This window comes from Oreochromis niloticus, linkage group LG19 (genome assembly GCF_001858045.2).
Source record: "Oreochromis niloticus isolate F11D_XX linkage group LG19, O_niloticus_UMD_NMBU, whole genome shotgun sequence".
NCBI lineage: Eukaryota > Metazoa > Chordata > Actinopteri > Cichliformes > Cichlidae > Oreochromis > Oreochromis niloticus.
In genome coordinates, this window is record NC_031983.2 from 27,751,111 (window position 1) to 27,770,703 (window position 19,593).

At 44.4% G+C, this 19,593-nt stretch overlaps 1 long non-coding RNA gene across 1 annotated transcript in view; it reads right to left on the minus strand.

Annotated features, from left to right (window-relative positions):
- Positions 1-869: 869 nt before the first annotated feature.
- LOC102081875 (uncharacterized) overlaps positions 870-19,593 on the minus strand; it is a 45,002-nt gene continuing 26,278 nt past the window's right edge. The window contains exons 2-3 of the long non-coding RNA XR_270179.4: positions 3,006-3,062; positions 870-2,333 (exon numbers count right to left, since the gene is read on the minus strand). This is a non-coding gene — a long non-coding RNA (uncharacterized LOC102081875). The remainder of the gene's footprint in view (positions 2,334-3,005; positions 3,063-19,593) is intronic.

Sequence of the window (19,593 nt, forward strand, 5' to 3'; positions counted from 1 at the left end):
AACTGTGATTAATGGACTTCCAGGGCTTAATAACTTGCAAAACAGTATTAAACAAGGGAGGCCCCAGGACAATCGGAGAGGGTACCCAGGCGGAGTAGGAGGTGGCTGTAAACAGTGCCCGGCAACAATTGCAATGCATGGAATTAACTGAGATGGGCCACTCACAATGCTACAGCTGGCTAGTGGCAGGGAGCCAGGCCTGGGAGAAAGCTTCACTGGTGCTTCCAGGTGGCCCGGACCGGGCCTGGCCTTTTCAGTTTTGTAAGTGTTAAAAAATAGAAGGGGAGAAAGGCTACATTTGTGATGGGAAGACAGTGAGAGGAAGCCATTGAGCAGAGACAAGAAAGAGATTAAAGAGCACAGAGAGTGATAAGCAGATAATGGGGGGGTACATTCAATAGAACAAGTAATCCTTGACATGCAAGCACAAATATGAAGCCTTTTGTCTCTTGTGTGTAATTCAAGCCAGGATGTGTAAAGTGGCAACGCAACAATGGCCATCCACATAAACAAGTACACAGACACAGATAAAACACACTCGTCTGTTCAAACGCACACAAACACACACATTTCATCACCGGCTCCCGCCCCGCACCAACTTCCCACATCTCCTGGATGTCTTATATTCCTTTTTTCCCACCCTTGTGCCCTCTTGTCTGCAAACAAATGATCCCAGCATGGAATCGTGAGTACTGATGTGTAGAGACCACCCTCCACTCTGCCACAGAGCTTCTCTTTTCCTCCCTGAGTATTAGTGTGCAGTTTATGCCGGTGTAATGTACCTCAGATTTGTAAATATAAGCAAAGGGGCCCACTTGTGCTGAGGCAAAAAGCACTTTTTAATGGAGCTGGGAACTGCATTTGTTTCTCAGCTGAGTGGATGTGCAGTTAGTGACAAATAAAATTAAATCAGGGAATTCTCAGTTATAGTCACATTTCCAAAGAAATTTTAAATACAATTCAAAGAAATATTCTCTTATTCCAAAACACGTGTGGACGTATGTCTGAAATGAACAGCAGAGATAGCACTGTTGATACAAACATGTCAGTGTGATTTTATTGCAGAACACAGATATTGGCACGAAACAGCAAAATTGCACAGTGTGTGTTCAATTATAGGCAATTATGAAACGATTTGGAAAGCATTTGATTAAAACATGAACAGGTAGTTTCTCCCATCACGAGACATGTGAGATAAATGTTTGTGCCGAACACGACATAGCGACTGTTTTTATTCCTTAATCTCTTAAAAATACATTTGGTAAATGATTCCCATGGAAAACAAGGAGAAAACAGTTTTAGCATGTTTGTCTAATGTTACGAAAGGAACAAACATGAACATTTGCATGTAATAAAAAAGAAAAAAAGCGCCACACAAAGGAGGCTTAGCCGTTTCTGCTGTTTGACATTCTCTCCAGTTTGTTTGGTTTTTCTCGACAGCATCTCATCCAAATGAGTGACACCGGGGTCATCCTAATCTGCTTTTCTAGCAGATCAGAGATGAGTTGGACAAAGGCTCACTTTGCCATTCATTCTAGTATAGAAGTCCAATATGTCTCCAAAATATTTGCCCAAACCCTTTACTTAATCAGCTGATGAGAGGTTATTCAGCACCCCAGTCTGATGCTCCATCCTCCACTTCTCTGATGTGTGTGTGCGTGTTCGTAAGATTAATGTAAGAAAGAGAAAAAACCCACTTAGGAGCAATTCTACTGAAAGCTCACGGCAGAAACTATCTTACAAAAATGAAATAATCAGGTTTGAGTTCTTAACCAACGCAATTATGTGGAGGGAAAAATATTTGATCTGCTCTTATTGCACTTTGAGGTCCATTCACGTGCAGTAATGACATTTAATATATGTGTGTGGGAATACATACTGTTGCATTATCTCTCTATCTCCCTCTCTGTCCTCACAGCTGTCGCCCGAATAACCCCCACCCCACTCGCCCTCACTTGCATCAGGGTGTGGGTGCAGTGGGGGCCTTGGCCCCGATGAGGCCGAGAAGGGAGCCACTGCTGCGCTAAGCCTCTGGCTCCCTGCTCCCTCCCCACCTCCTCACATCATGAATAATGCATCAGAGAAATACATTTATCTTTTAATAGCCCCAGCCCCCTGGCTGAGACCGTTCAGTCTGGCCCAAACCGCCACAGCACAGGGCTCCCCCCTCCCATGCCACAGCACCCCACCCATGATTGTCTCTGCTCCTTTTGAAGTTGGGCACTTCTTAGTGTCCTAGAGATGGGTAATCAGGCTTGATTTTGGAAGGGTCAGGCCATCTTTTGAAGGGGCGGTCATCTTCAAGTTCAACCGAGGAGGGCCGCGCTCATGCTCTGTGTAAGAATTACTGTAATTTTATTACACGCATACACGGCCCAGTGCGGAATTACATAGAAAGAAAAACAGAAACAGATGGAGAACAAGGTGGTTGTGACACGAATATTTTACAAGGATTGTGTAAGAAGGCACTCGAGCGCTCGCTAACTGTAAGGTAAATATAAAGTGTTTGCCTTTTTTGCTTTAAAGTTGCTGCAGGAGAGCAGACACTGACGTAGCCGCCCTGAAAGAACATTTTTTACGTGTTTCTAGCATTTTTAATAGTGCACCAAATCCTAAAACCCATCACTTGAAGAAGGACAGATTTATTTTATGACACAATTTTGTATATTTTCCCTTCATTTTATTTTGTTTTAAAAAATTAAAAGGAATTGAACCAAAAAGAAAACTTGCACCTATTAGCCTCTGATTAACCTAATACATTCTCCATATTAACAGGCAGAAATCTCCTGTCTATGAAATAAAGACAGCATCCACATGTGTCGTCACACTATTTTAAATAAGATTTCAAATCAGTCGAGGCCCTGGTGCTGGTGCACCGTAATGCGGGAATAGCGCCGTCCTTCTTGTTTAATCAGGATCAGGAGGATTTCGATCCAGCCTCCTTGCCCGCATTGCTTATACATGTGTACGTGTGGACTCTGGGGAAGGAAAGTGTAGCTGGTTACCTTAACCCTCTGTTTGTCTGTGATGATTTAAGGCTCAAACAGCTCTCACTGTGACACCTGCGGGAACAGATACCCGAGAGGGTTTAATTTCACACTCTATTTGTTACAATGAGAAGATAGCTTACAAAAGAATTTTTCACAGTATAATCAGTTAGTTTTGGTTTATAGTGCATTGTGTGGAGCAAGTGTATTAAGTCTGTGTACCCACCGGTGTGGTTTTTACCCAGAATATGAATGTACTTTTATTTTTAATTTTTTAATTTAAATGTCTCCATAACTGACAGTTTCATTTTAAAAAATAAATAATTATGAAGCAGGCTTTAGTGAAGTCCAAAAAACAATTTGCAGTTATTTCAAAAAAGATTTGTAACATTTCCCAGAATTTTTTTTTTAAGGAAATAATCTTTATTATTAAAATATAATAACATTTTACAAATGCCATACTCACATTCAATGAAACAGCATGTCAACAACACCCTGATACATTTTAGTGATTCGGATCTTTCATATCACTAACTTGTGGTCAGATTATCACATAACTGAAAAATACAGGGAACAAAACGCACTCGAGAAACACTGAAGCTGACATCACTTTTTCAGCCAACAATAACAAGTTCAAGCACACACTTCTTCCCAACATGCCCCCTCCTCGCCCTCTCCCAACACACACACACACACAGCAAAACCTAAATCTCTTTTCTCCATACCCACACACACATACACACGCACACCACCAAACCCCTCTTACCCACCACTCCCCTGCACCCAAAGCCTTCAAGCAGCCCTGGGCTTGTGTAGTCATGCGTCAGTTGCCCGGCACTGGGGATGAGGCCTCGCTAGCCGTGGCTGTAGCTGGGTCCTAGCCAGCAACTCCTCAGCTCCCTGCTCTGCTCTATGGAAGGCAGAGAAGCTGAAAGCACCATTTATCATCACTTGTGTGGGCAGCATCACCACGGCAACGCTCAGGCTGGCAAATGCCACTGCTGTGAATACTAATGAGGCTCTTGGCAGGCCTGTGTTGGCGTAAATGGGGCCAGGGTTGTACTCTGTGTGAGTGTGTGTTTGTGTGTGCATGCGTGTGAGCGAGTGCTGGGCTCTAGGAGGGCTACAGTAGAGGTAAACAGTCCAAAGGAAATCAATTAAGTGTTTCCACAGTGTTTGGCAAGAGCTCTAATCTTCAGCACCACATTTTAAAATAAGGGCGAAATCTGCCTTTAATACCTCCTCTGCCTTCTGCATGACAATAAACAAGCAGGCGACAATAAACAGCCGAGCACAGCCGAGCTTGACTAAGTCCTCCGGTCTCTACTTTGAGAAAACACAAGTGAAGTCATTATTCCCGAGTTCTTTCTTCCCGTGCAGTATGTCTTTTCTTAAAGCTGAACATTAAAAACAGTAATTATTCCCTCGCCGTTTCATATTTTACACTATTTATTAGTGAAACAATCGCCACTGACTTAAAGTTGGAAAGCCAGTGTAATGAAGTATCAGCAGTGCATTGACATGAACTGGAGCATACCTGCCTGTCTGCCACTGACACTGGCTGTTAGTTTGAGCTGGGCCTCCACCTGTCAGAGAAGCGCCCTCTCTCCGCTTCACTCTGACTCTCATGTTAGAGTGACGCTGGGAATAAATTGGACTGGAGCATGCCTGCTTGGCTCTTTATTGATTCAGGCACTTTGATTGAGCGGGGATCTAATCAATTCTTCAGTGGTAGTGAGACGCCAGAGTAAAATTATTCTTAGGCAAACCCTTCAAACGACTTGTCATTAATTTGCCTCTTTACTGGCACTTGTTTGCTGGGAACGAGATGCGTTTTGGGCTTTCTCCGTCTATTAGCGGGGTTGTGCTCCTGGGATTTTCATGGGCTGCTAAGCTTGGGGCGGGAGGGAAAGAGAGAATGTGTGTGTGTTTGTGTTTTGTGCACAAATCTGTTTACGCATATGTGAACTAGAGGTGATTGGGCACACTATGCTTGCTCATCCTTACAGAGTGACTTATTAGTGCTAATTGGGAAGGACAGTTCAAACAAGCACAGAGGAGTGGTTGTCACACAAGCGTGACAAGAGTGTAGAGAGGCAGGCAGTGTTGGGTGCTCTTCTCAGCCTCAGCCCTCCCTTTTCCCAAAGCCAGCCCCCCTGCCACCGCCCCCAATACCCCCAGTCATCCCTGGCCCCCGGCCTGGCCACGAAGAGTGGACACAGAGTGGGCTCTTTGTCCGGACACAGCCATTAGCAGTCAGCGGACTTCAGAAATGTGAGCGGGACAAGGCAGTGGACAGAGGAGCAGACAGAAACACGGCTGTCTGAGACACTTAGGAAGTCAACAGCTGACGGAAGGGCCACACAAAGGAGGAGCTGCTGAAGCATGGGGAGCGTGATCAGCATAGAATATAGACCTCCCTCCCTTCACCCGTGGACTTTGCGCCAAGCAAGTGCACACACACTACATGCAACCACATTACACGCATAAACATGTCTGATCTACTTGTGAGGAAGGCACACACACACACACAGAACTGCGCACAGACGTGACTGTGATACATCAGCGCCTCCATTAGCTGGTGCAGAAGATGCGCTGACATCACATGATAAGAAAGGCATTCTCTTTGCCCTGAACCCTCTAGTTAATGATGAATCAACTGGTGGTGCATCGACATTAAGACCTCTTCCTGGAAAATGCTCCATACTGTTATTTAGTGCTTTTTTTTTTTTTGCTGAAAGATGCTAATTCCAATGATTATTTAGTACCATAATAGCTGCAATTATATTCTGCACAAACTGATATAAGGTATAAGCACCAATTAGTAACTGGTCATTATCTTAAGCATTTGGTTCAGGGAGAGTGAAGTAATAGGCAACCATTCAGTAACCCTTGCTCAGAAAAATGGCTGCATAGTGCCTCAGTAATTAGTGGAGCTTGTTTTGCCTTTAGTCTTGAAAGTGGGTTGTATTTCCAGTAACCTGCATTACTGCTTATTGCTCGCAGTCATATTTTGCGATTATAGAGACAGGCATGTTATTAATGGGTAGCATGAGGACAGTGCCACATTTAATTATTCTCTCTTTGGTCATGGCAAGAGGGCACTTTCAATAAAAAAAACAACATTTTTCTGGCTTTTTTAAATTTTACTTTTTCAAAAATGAACACATGTGCAATGAAACCAAACATTTGTGTGTTGATGGTTAAAAAAAAAAAAGTCAAATAAGCCAAATTTTTATGCAGACGTGGTGGTGCCCAGAGGAAAAAGGGGGATTTCATGACAATAATAATGGAAATTTCAGCACTATGTGAAAAAAAGCACTGTATGTAATGGTGATGGCCTGAGCTCTGTGCAGTGTGTGTGTGTGTGTGCTCTCTCAAAGCTATGGCAGCGAGGATCACAAGAGCAGTATCAAAGCACTTGGTCACCATGCGAAATGTCTTCTCGCAGCAGGAGGTTGTGGGATTGTTGTCGGCATTCCAACTCTCTTTGAATGTCAGCCTCACTAACAGGGCAGTTGGCCTACATGGCACTGCTGACAACATAGCTACACTTTCAACTTTTATTCTTTAATTTTTTCCCCCATTTTTCTTTTTTGTTGTTGCTGTGCCTGGCACAGCGCCTCTCAGTGGCAAAGAAGATGACAGACGCGAGAAATGCTCTGACGCACTTTTACTTCATCCCCACGTGTATGCGAACATGTGTTAAGGTGAGCGTCGGGTCAGCGTGCATTATTTAAAGCGGCGTATGCCATGAAACTTTTTGTTCACGGTGACACGCACAGGACTTGTGGAACATGGAGCCCAACATGCTGCTGAGCATCGGGGACAGCTGAGCACAACAGCTTTGGACATAAATCTAGGCCACCCCAACAAACTGCTCCGCTTAATAGATGTTTAACTAAACCCCCTCATTTGAAACAGTTTGACCCCAGTTCGCTAAAACACAATGCGAGAACTCCCCGAGGATTAGGCCCTGACCTCACAGGGAATGGAGGGAATGGCCCACACTGGTTATAAAGGAGGCTGCCATTGTGCTGTCCAGGCATGGGGGAGGACAGTGTGAGGGAGATACATGCCAGTGGGTGGAGATAGCCTTGTTGTAACGACATCTTGATGGAGCATCTTTCCCACCCACCAGAGCAGCACCAGCTCTGTATGTATTTTAATGAGGCTTTGTGTCTGCCCACATATAGCCCCTCTACTGACAGGGAACGTGTTAGCAACATGCTCACCCTTTGTCACGACACCCAATCATATAATCGACTGGCTGTCTAGATTTATTCTCTTGACACTGTGTGTGTGTCCATATGGGAGGGAGGTAAAGAGTACGTGACCTTTTGCAGACAGTGCACGGCATAGTTGGCATGGGCTGTAAAGCTGCTGGGGCGAACTACAAAACCCATGGAGCTTTAGTGAGCTCCCTGTATGTGTCCGCGCAGGCATGGCGGAGCTTAAATAAAAAACTTCAAACTTTAACAAATCCACAGTTTACAAGGGTCACCGCGATGACAAAAGTACTTTGCAAAATGCTTGTCGTGAAGATGAATTTGCCTTTCATATTGTAGGATCAAAATAATAATTTTTACTTTTGAAGCACTGTCTTTTCATACCAAAGTGCCTCTATTGAGAAAACGGTGAATGCGGGGTAATTTTATTTTCTTAAGCGGGGATATGGCAGGGCTGGGGAATCCAATTGTGTGCCAGGATGCAATTCACATTTTATTTTCTTAGTTACTGACCTTGATCGGGGGAACTGCAGGGTCAGAGCCTCTCCAGTCTCTATTGTGGGCTCAAATAGAATGTTAATGAATTGGCGCACTGAATATTAAAACGCAGACCCGCTTTCAGCACCCAGTCAGACTGCTGCGGCATGTTGAGTGCTTTGGCGGCTAGACATGCAGTCTGCCTTGCCTTGCTCAGAGTCTGCTGCTGACTGAAGAAAAGGTGGGTGGGAATACCGAGGCTGATTCTTTTCTTTCCCCCCCAGCCCGGTCTCACCGATCAGCAGAGGGAGGGAGAAGGTATACATGCGTGTTGGTATGGATAGCCCACAACTGGGTGCTCTGTGGCCCTTAAGATTTTTCTTGCAGAGGACAATGGCTGATTTAGGGTGCACCCTGGTCCTCACCGGCCCCGGAAGTGCTTCATTTTGTTCGCGGGACAGCTGCACGGCTCTGTTCATCTTCCCTCGCCTTCTGATTGGCCTGGCATGCTCGACAAGGGCACGAGTACTGATTGTTTCACAGAGAACCTGGCATGCTCTCAGTTGGGAGGATTGTTTATTGGGGGGGAAAGGCAGCACAAAATCAACAAAGAGAGCCAGGAGCCAACAGTGGCTCTGAGAACATCCAGGGACAGTCTTCAAAGGAAACAAGCATCTATACAGCAGCTCCAAGCCACCGTCAAATATTACAAATGGCGACAGAATACTCATCTCTCTAGTGCCACCTTTCTAGTCAAGTATTAACCCCCGCTAAGCAGGAAGGAGCCACATGACATCAGCGGCCAACGAAGCACAGATCACAAGCAGAAGAGTATAAATATTAATTATTACATAAGCAGCCACCATGTTGGAGCTTTCCAGTTTGCTGCCCGTGTTGATTTTTATGGTTCATCTTGTTGAGGACATTTATCAATAAATGTTCCGAGCCATGACGACGACGGGGTAATTTAAAATCAAAGGCACACCGAGACCAAACGGACTCACTGACACGTGCTGCGATTTGAATAAATCTAATTATTCGTTTGCGGCTGCAGTTACAACTGCGTCTATTTACTCAGCCTATTAAAACGAAGCAGCATATTTAATGTCACCTAACTGAAAAGTTGAGCTGAGTTTCACCTTGCATTTGGTATCTAAATGGAAAAAAGAGGTTATCCTTTTTGAGTTCAGCTGAATAGAACAGATCCCAGAATTCATTTAGCCATGCCTATTTCTCTTTCACGGCCCTGCGCCGAGTCCCTCTATACAAGGATGAGTGAGTTGTGGCCTCGCGCTAGCCTCCATCTCCCTGAAAGAGGAAAGGGAGAAAAGGCAGCAAGTAAACAAAAACGCATCTTGGAGTTGCTTTTCCTTGCCTCTCCATCCTACTCATTTTGAAGCAGCTGTGCAAAGAATGTCAAAAATTCAGAGTGTCCTCTTTTTATATACCTTTCTGTCAAGTATTTCTTTTTTCCCTCAGGTTCAGATGGAAACCAATGTCTGATGACACATCTGAGGTACTCTAAAACGACCCGGAGAGAAAGGGAGAGCAAGAGAAGTTGAAAAAAACCCCACGGTTGTGTATTCGAGCTCGTCTGCGGGTTTCAGTCGGTGCACGTGCCTAGCCGGGCGTGAGTGTGTGCGTGCGTGCGCGACACGCGCCATCTGAAGATGGTGCAGATGTCCACGCTGTGGCTCTGCTCTCGCACACTGTTCAACATGCCTCAAAAAGAAGGGATTTTCCCTCTTTGTTTCAAATTTCACAGGCTGTCCAAATGGGCACAGGCGTGTTTCCAAAATAAATAAATAAGTGGATGTATCAGTGGCCAACATCTGCAGATTATGATTAGCATTTGGAAATTGCGTCCTTGAATGAGATTTGGATGTCGACTGTCAGTCTTCCTTTATGAGTGCGACTCCTATTCTGGGGAACTAGAGGGTACCGCTTTGTCCTTAAATTGGCTACAATTTGGAGGGAGAAAGAAATCCTCTTCTCTCTCTTCCCCTCTGCCCGTTATGATGTGCCGTCTGAACAAGAAAGAGACACTATTAATTGTGTTGAATATGAATAGCTGTATTTGGTTAAACAGTTTCAAAGGAAATTGGCCCAAAGGAACTTCTTTCCCTCTTCTTCCCCCTACTGTCTGTCCCTGCTTTTTCTTCTCTCTTTATCAAGATTTTTTCTTCCCTCTCTAATTTTACACTGAGCGAGCTGGCTGCTTTAGTGCGGCTGCATTATCTTATGTATTCAGCTTTCAGCTCCTCTCCCTCTCCCGATGAGGCGAGGCTTAATTGGGCTCTGGCTTTAAAGTCTGTAGAGCTCTCCACTTGCTCATAGAAACACATTCAGGGGCTGCTCATTCACTTCGAGTATGTGTTAGATGTACAAATATTATTTACTTTTATACTCCAAATCAAAAGGCGCACACTTCCTGCCTCTCTACACACAGTCCGTGCAGGAGAATTCACAGTTCAATTCACTTCAGGGTATTTTCCCCTTCTTCGTGAGCTGCGCTACTAGAATGTGCTGCTGCTTCACAACAAAAGTATTATTTAAAAGGACTGTTTCATTACAATGTAATGGCATTGTTGATAAGAACAGCGCTTTTAAAAGACAATAATTATTACACTGCCTTGCGGTGCTTGGCAAAGAAAATGGAGAAGCTTCCGCATTTCAATTTTAACAAGAAAAAAAAATTTAACAAAAAAGAAACTGTACCTGCCGACATCTGTTTACTGCAACAGATGCAAAAATGTGCTTTTTACTGCCACCCAAAATTTCCTTACAAATTTGAATCCAAAAATATTAATTGAGAAATCCGGTGAGCAACAGACCAAATTATTCCTAAATGATTATACAGTAAAAAAACCCCACACAAGTAAATAAATAGACACAGGTGGCAAAAGTGGAAAATTAAGGCTTCGCCTCTTGGAGATCAGGCAAAGAGAATAGCTTTGTACAGCCACTCCTGCATTCCTCACACCTAAACAACCTCAGCAATTAGCTGCACCATTAGAGCCTGGAGAAGGGAAAAGGAGCTGTTAAGAGAGACATGCTGGAAAGAGGAGGAGAGAGAGAGAGAGAGAGAGAAACTTGGCGGTTCTTGTTCTACAGTGAGCCGCGGCGCTGTTACATGAAGTGTGGCGGTGCCGCGCGGCGTCGAAGCCGAGGCCTTTTCGGGCGGGAGCTGATGAACTGCAGATGAACAATTTCACACTTCCCTTAGACCTGAGCTTACATACAAACTCCTCCTCATTAGTTTTTGTCACTTGCTCGTGTGCCAGGCACAGGAATAAATGAGACCACTATCAGCTGCCGCCTTGATAAGCTGCCTTATCTCATTAGGTTCCACATCAAAGTTAATCAGAGATGGGAATAGTAATTGGCCGACTAGACAATGCCACAGATCATGGGGCTTTTGTAGTGTATGTCATCTCCAAAACATCAGCAGGCTGGGGCTGGAAGATAGGGTGCATCTGCTGGAGAGAGAAGGAAAGAGGAGTGCGTGCAGGGGGTGCGGGGTGGGAGCGAGAGCTGGGAGTGAGTGTGCATGATGAGGAGCAGGGGGTGGGAGAGACTGCGAGAGAGAGAGGGGATGAGAGGGGAAAGGAGTAATGGCAGAGGCATAACAAGCAAGCTGCTCAGAATTAATGAGCTTACTCAATAAGAAAAGAATAACCAATCAGTGTGTGTTGGGCAAATATAATTTGGGAATAATTGCTTGATTGCTTTTCTATAGTAGGCTGATTTGACCACACACAAGAACTGAGAATTAAGATGTCAAGACAAGAATTAATTTGGCAAGCGAGGGCACACAAATGTTCCTCTCGCTCCCCACTCAGACGGCTTGGAAGGCAGCAGAGCCGCGAGTTGGAGCGCACTAATGATGAAAACACAGTGGTAGATTGCGTATTCATTTCCCTGTCTCTATTTTACATAAAGAGAGCCATGGCTAATGCCACAGATGTTGGGATATCATACAAAAAAAAAAACCTGTGCGTATGCTAACACATTTAATTGGCATTTTTGCATATTCCACTCCATTGTTGATAGCTAGTTGCAGCTGATTGTTCAGTTTGTGTCCTCACTGATTTCAGTGGGTTTTTTTGGAGGGGTAACTGTCTGTGGATAGTAATTGGTGCATTTTGATGCTTCCCATCCCCAAACAGCGCTTATTTCTGAAGTCTTCTCTCCTCTCTCGATCGCCAATTCATGAAGGCTTAGAGTGAGTCTTTCATTACTCGCTACCTGCTTTGAGAAATCAGTGTCAACCTCACTCACACACACTTGTGTAAGAGGCAATGAGGAAATGTTTTTGTCCTCTAACAAAGTGCCGGTGGTCAGAGTAACACATTAGAGAATAACCGACAGGACTGCGGTTAGGAGAAGAGCAAAATAACACCCACCCTAGGACCCTAATGGCCAGCTGCACCCTGCTAATGATACATACGCGTGCACGTGTGCGCACGCACGCACACACACAAGCACCGAAGCTCTGTTTCCATTACAGGGTACTGTATACCGTCTCCCAATGTACACATGGCAGGAGTTTATTAATAGTAATCACGAGGCATGATGCAGGATAGAATACAATATTAGTGCCACATTTGGAATGGATTCAGCCCAGCCCCATTCAATTTAGATTTGAATAAGAAATGTATCCCAACCTGACCACATGCATATGAATCGCCACATATATTTGCTCCCACATGTGTCTGGTACTTAGTTCCAATTAGGCTGAAAACACTGCTGCTGTGACGGAGGCTGCTCACACCGTCTCAGTTATCACTTCTCTGCAGGTTCCGCAGCTAAGGCTATTCATTTTCAAATGCGTGTGTGTGTGTGTGTCAGGGTGTCAGGGAGTGTATGTCCGTGTGCTTGTGTGCATTGACATTATTTGAGGAGTGAGGTAAGTAAAGGGAATAAATAAGCAGGCAGAGGTCCTGTCATGATGATGTTATTGCCGCCCTGGGTTTGCCTGCGGCATTATGAGGACAGGCACGCTGCCATATCCCTCACTGTCACATGCACACACACTTCCACAGACACACACATGCCTGCGTGCTGGGGATCTAGGGCACATGCTCTAGGTAAATTTGCTTTGATCCGCATTGCACCTAATTGAGTCGCAGGCAACGTCTCTATTCCCACATCAAGGAATTTGAAAATGTTAGATTATTTCACTTGGGGATTAAACCTAATTTTCGTGTGTTACGCATTAACCTATTAGGCTGGTTCATCTGCATTGCTAATGCCCCGGTGCAGACAGCTGTCACTACCCTGGAAAAAAAAACATGATCGTGCAATCCTTGAATGAGTGATCCCTGCGATGATTAGTGGCAGTGAACTTCGCTGAGCCCAAGCGATAAGGCTGCAAAATTCCCAAGTTGCCAATAGCTCCGAAAATTATCAGACTGTAGGCAAAGGAGAAATTGTGCCTTCCGGCTCAGGGGCTTCAATCCAGGGTTTGCCCAGATTGACATTATTTAAAGCTATGGAAATGGGCTCTGGCTATCTGGAGGATTGCTAAAATAAGAAATTTTCCGGCAACATTTATGAATACGCTGACAGGAGAGGATAGGGACATAAAATATATATATATAAATATATATATATTTATATATATGCTGTGCACATTCTCGAAAAAGCAATTTTAGGGTAATTTCATGATTTTATGATCTAATCTTGGTAAATAAATAAACAGATATGTGTGGAGCAAAAACCCATATGGCTGTAATATTCTTAAAGGACCTCAGCAATCTTTACTGAGAAGCTACTTTAGCAGGAATCACTGTGTACTCTGCGTGTAGACCAAGTGCATTGTCTTCTAACCTGATGCAGCAGAAATGGAAACAAAATCCCTTCAATCGCCTCCTGTTGTTTAGCCCGAGACATACTGGCAATGCAACATCTGTGCGATACATAGAAAATGCATTATATATTTGTTGGTTAGTAAAACAATTGCGTGTTTTTTGTAGATTCAGCTTTAGTGACTGCTGTGATGATACGAAGTAGTGGACCTCCGTCGTGGACAAACAGAATGACTGCTGGCACATCAGCTCTTTTCAACATGCACAAGCACTAGTGAACTGCCGTTTTGCATAGCTTAACACAATTGCGCACACCGATTGAGAAAAGCCCATTTTTGTGTGGGAGAATATGTTGTACGCGTCTGTATGCACGAGCACAACATCTCAGTCTTCGAGTGTGCACGTGTCTGCGGATGGATGAGGGTGTTATCATCACCTGTGAAAATGTGCGCTGGGTGTGGGGTGGAACTCTGCCCCTGAGTGCCAATTCAAATGAACACAAACATCAATCGCTGGCCAGCCCCTCATGTTTCCAACCTTGGTGGGTGACACTGCCACGCATATGCTCCACCCACGATGCATCTGTGGCGTTTTAATGACAAGCAGATTATTAATCCTGTCTGCCTGTTTACTGGGTTTTTATTTTTTTAATTACCTGTTTTCACTTTTGCTTAAGCGCTATGCAAATTGAGGCATATGCATGTGTGTGTACGTGTGAGTCTCAGGGCTGTGTGAATGCAGTACTGGACACTTCAGCTTGGCTAATGGATACAACTTCATTGGATATGGTCATTATCACGGATGCTCAAGAGTGATGTGACCTCACATTATCACAATAGATCCCGTACTGTTCTCATCCACTGTCTAATTATGTATGGGTGCTGGGCGCAGTCCACTGTACTCACAATACCCATCTTGCCAAGGCTGAATAGGTTTTATCTGTTTTTGTGCGGTTAGTACATTTTTTTCCTTTAGATGTAAAATCAGCCTAAATACTGTAGCTCATTGTAACAGGTACAATGTAAAAACAACGACAGTCTAGTCAGGATAAACGGTGGTGCGGCGCTAACTCTGCACACTGCCCATCGGTAACCCGGCGGCTGCAGCCTGAATGTGGGGAGTCGTGGAGCACAAAGGCTAATCAATGTCAGGGTGGAAGCGGAGAATCCCTTGGCCCACCCTATTTGACTTAACTGCTCCGTTTGTGCTCCTACTGATCCTGTGGTCTTTGTGTACATTGTAATGAGTGCTGACATAATCCTGCGGATTTTCCTGGCGGCCAAACCTTTGCCACCCCCATCGGGCCTGGGGTTTCTCCTCCGATCAGGAGGGCTGCCAGAGGGGGGAAAGACAGAACCACAATGCCCCCCGACCCCCATGAGATACTTACATTTAGGGATGGTTTGAAGCTCTCTGTGACTGAGCTAGTAACCCATTTTAATCCTATTAACACTAGCCAACAAAAGCTAAATCTGCTGCAGGACAGGCAAGGCTGGGGCATGGAGGCTGGGCTGTGGATTGAAAATGGGGGCTGAGGGAGATATTGTGGGAGTATAAAAATTGTGCAGTAAAGGGAATAAAAAGATGCTGAACTGAAAAGCTTGCCCTTAAGGGTGCTTCTTTTTTTCATAGGAAAAGAGATGCGAAAATAGGGAACAAAGAACAAGGAGAAGAACATAAGGAAATGACACAGAACCTCGTGAACAAAAAGACCCTTTGTGCCAAATCAGCCTCAAAGAAGTGGGCCACCAATAACTGCTGGCAAATGTACACAAGGTTAACGCATTCAGCAAACATCCATCTTGAAGCTTGAAGGACATGTTTCTGACAGACCGGGGTAATAAATGTACAGCAAAGCGCCACGCAGGAAGCTGAGGCCGGCGTCTTGTGGCTGCTGGTACCTCGAGGTCGAGAAACAAAGACCAGGGAGCTCTCAATGCACTTTTGTTTTGGGTGCATAGTGGGGCAAAGAGGCCAAGTATGCTGGTGGTCCTTGCCCTAGCCCCAACAGACAGGGAAGGGTTTTACACAACTAGTGTGGCAGCTTAAAACTCCCCATTGTAAGAAACAAGAGGGGAGTGACAGGACCCATACAGACAGAAAGTGTTCTTTTTAGCCAAACAGGGCAGGATATGACTCTTTAAGGGGCAACAGGGTGAATGAACAATAACTTCCATGGAGAATGAAACCCAGTGCAAGCCACACTGACACTGCCATTACTCTCTAGGTGTCGTCAGCACTGTGCTTTATGCCTGGACATACTGTATTCCCTCGCCTCTTGCCCTTCTTCTCTCTCCCAATCCACAGCTCCTTCTCCTGCCTCTGCGTCGCTCATAACCATATCAATTTGTATTAATAGTGGCTTCATCCAGCAGTAAAAGCTATATATATGATTATAATTGTCACTGTGGGGTCTAAGTGACGAGGTGCGATATGCCATTACAGCTGCGCGGGGTAGTCTTTGACATGGGTCATTACAGACAGAAGCCTTAACCAGAGATGCGACAGGCCATGAACCAAAACTCTAGGGGAACAGCGGGCACCCGTGTTCATGGCTCCAACATCATTATTTAGACACATCAACACAGAAAACCCTTTCCCAGCGGAGTATCTCCAGTGTGTCCTGGGAAGTGTGCATAATGAGTGAAGTGAGACATGGGATTGGCTGACTGGTTGAGACAGACAGTGAGCTCCTGTGAACCTCTTGTGAGGTCTGCCCTTCACACTTCCCAGGGCGAAGTCCTTTAAAGTATTCTAAGATCCTTCTCTGAGAAGGACCGCGCTTGTATACATTTATGTATGGGTCTGACCTTTCCTATAACGAGTTCACATCATAACCACTGACCTAAAATCAATTCGACAAAATGTTCTCAACAAAATGAACCACAAGTGAAAAAAGGAAGTGTGGAAAAGAAATGAGGGGCGAGAGAATCGCACAGTGAGAAACCACATCAGAGGGTGACTAATGCTGTTCACGCGTAAAGTACCGTTTTACAACATGTTAGCTGGCAGCTAACTGAATAACAGCTTATCAGCGATCTTTGATATTGAAAATAGTTTTTATAAAGATCCTCATAAGTAAAAATAGGACAGCAACCTTTCTGCAACTTGGAAAAATCTGTGGTTGTCCGATGAATGCATTGAACTCTTCGACATTTGGCAGGTAGCTACTATGACCCAGAGGCTGAACATGCAACACTCTGAACTCTGCAGGGTGACTCCACAGGTCGCCTGCCTGGAAAAAACTGCAGTCTGACTCGTGCTGATATATCAGTCTCTGCCCACCAACCAGCATCGTCAGTTTGACACCAAGTTACATTTGATTTAACTTAAATTAACTTGAAGTGATTTTATTCGCCACCTTACGTGGTGTTAAAACTACACCTAAGTGTAAAAATGCTCCGAACTCAAGCGATGAACCAGTGAACCAACTTAGCAAAGAACCCATTTTAAATGGTGTCTTTATGTTCTGTCACAAAAACATTCTTTAGCTGAGTCTATGAAAATGAGATAACACAGTTTGACATGCATAACATAGTATTTTTACATCAACACCTCAGCCTGATATGTAACAGCTACTTAAAAAAATCTGAAAAAACTGGACAAATAACCTACATTCAATTTTATTTATATTACAATTATAATTGACACCAACAACAAAGAAAAAAAAAAAAAACTGTCTACAGCAGATGAACAGGCCCTTGAGCTGATTCATCTACTGTTCACTGAAGCTTCATCAGAGATGGTCGCAGTGGAAGGACGGCTGTCAAGAAGCTGTTCTTAAGGAAAGAAAACAGGCAGAAAATGCTGCGGTATGCCAAAGTACACAAGAACAGTGGCCACAGGCATGCTTATGGTCAGGAGGACAGGTGGCAGGTACAACAGTGAGTGTATTCAGCCACCTTTAAAACACAGTAGAGGTTTTGTTGTAGTTTTGGGGCTGCATTTCAGCCGGTGGTGTTGGAGGTCTTGTCAAAATGAATATGCAAAGTTTTGAGAGGATTTGGTTCACCATGCAGTTCCATCAGGAAAGCATCTGATTGGCAGCGGCTTCATTTGTCAGCACGACAATGATCCCAAATGCACGTCCAATGCAGTAAAAGCATACCTGGACAGAAAACCACACAGTGAAGCAGTCATGGATTGCTCTCCTGTCTGGACCTTAACATTAATGAAGCAGTGTGGGATCATCCAAAGGAACCAAAATTCAAAGAAGAGTTTTGAATATAACTGAAGAAGCCTGGAGAAAACTGCCTAAGATTTCATTCTGTGATGAAGAATAAAGGCGGTGATACCAAATATTGTCTTTCAAGCTTGTTAGAATCGTACAAATTGTCTGTTAGCCCACTGTCTTTTCATATATGTCAGCACGTGTTTCAATAAATGGCTGGACCACACTTTCTGAGCAAAATGTAAGGTGGCCGAAGACTTTTGCACACCACTGTATAGAAAAACATCTTCAACACTGGTTGAGCTCTGCTCTTGCAAAAACAACCCAGCAAAGCAGTTTGCAGAATTTGACATTTCTCTACACAAACTCTTTTTTTGACGAGCATCTCCGTCGGAGTTGACTAAACAAGAGTTATATTTTTACTCTCAACTCTAACCCTGAAAAGCTAGCACTTTAGATCTGACTGTGCATCAGAAATAAAAACAAACAGTCAAATAATTTACATGCTGAAATAAATAACACATTTTGAAAACTAGGATTCAATAATTGAGATGCTGACTGCGATAAAACATTTGATCTTTACCTTGAAACGCTGAAATAGCTTTCTCTTTGGCTCAGAATAAAACTCCACAAATCACTACATACGTTCAAAAATATTTACCAATCAAAGTTGGAGACTTTTAACACATCTGCACTGTTGTACGTATAATAATCTCAGTAAGCAAAAATGTGGTTGAAATCAAATGTGTGCGTTCGCGCCTGTTTGTGAGGTGGAGAATAAATACCTGCTGTGGCACAGTGTGAATACCTTGACATCCTTGCGCGCCCTGTTCACAATAGAAGGAACCAACCTGCCAGTTCAGACTGCAAATTCAACCAGGCAAAGTGGGCTTGGAGGAATTGCATGGCTATATTGGATATGGCCTCCTGGCTACAGGTATATGATAAGCACTTATCTATTTGCACTAACTGAGCACGTGCATTCACAGGCTTCCTTCCCTTCTGCTCGAGCGGGTCTTCCTTGTACACCAATGCACACGCGCACAAACGCGGTGTAAATGTTTACGTCGCAGAAATAATATCTCCATACAATGGAAAGAAAAGCAGCAAAATAAGTAGACGCCCACCCTGCTCCTCACCCGGGTTCATCCTTCTCATAATTAGCTCTCTTGTGCCGTTGTGTGCCGCACACAGCCGCCACAAAACAAGTGCTTCACGGGAGGAGGTATTTATCAACATTTCCATTTACTGTGTACTAAAAGGACATAAGCAGCACATTCTCCTCAGTTCATGGACAAACTCTTTTAATTCAGCGAGGAAGCGAGCGAGTTTTCAGCACACGCAGCTAGACAAGCATATCGCAAATAGTGCCAGGCAGGCAGATAGGGGCTCATAACAAGTGATCATCAGTAATTTTCAAAAGTACTGAGTTCCGCCACGAACGTCGCTCAGCAGGTCAGAAAGTGTACTTGACAGGAAATATGCATACTGAGTGGATCCTACTCCCCTGCTTTTCATTTGCATTGTGTATTGATTTTTTTGGTCCCATTTAATACAATATTATGTGTGGGTCTACGGCGGCTTTTAGGTGTCTCTGGAGTGGACCGGTTCCATTGGAGGCTTAATGATAATTGCAGCTGGTAGAGGCAAGCTCAGGCAGATTTCATTGCAGGGCCATCAGAGCCCTCTCGCCCACCTCTGCTTCCATTCCCATACCCTCTCCTTATGTTCCACGCGCGCACACAAATCGACACACGCGCGCAAATTCGCACGGGAAACGTTGCAGGACGAAGGAATTCATCAAGGGAGAGAAAGCACATGTTGATGACTTTTGTTTAAAGCAATCAGTCCCATTGTTATCATTAAAGACTGGCCATTTACAGTTTGAGGGAGGTGCTCAAAACCCTTTAGCTTGCTTC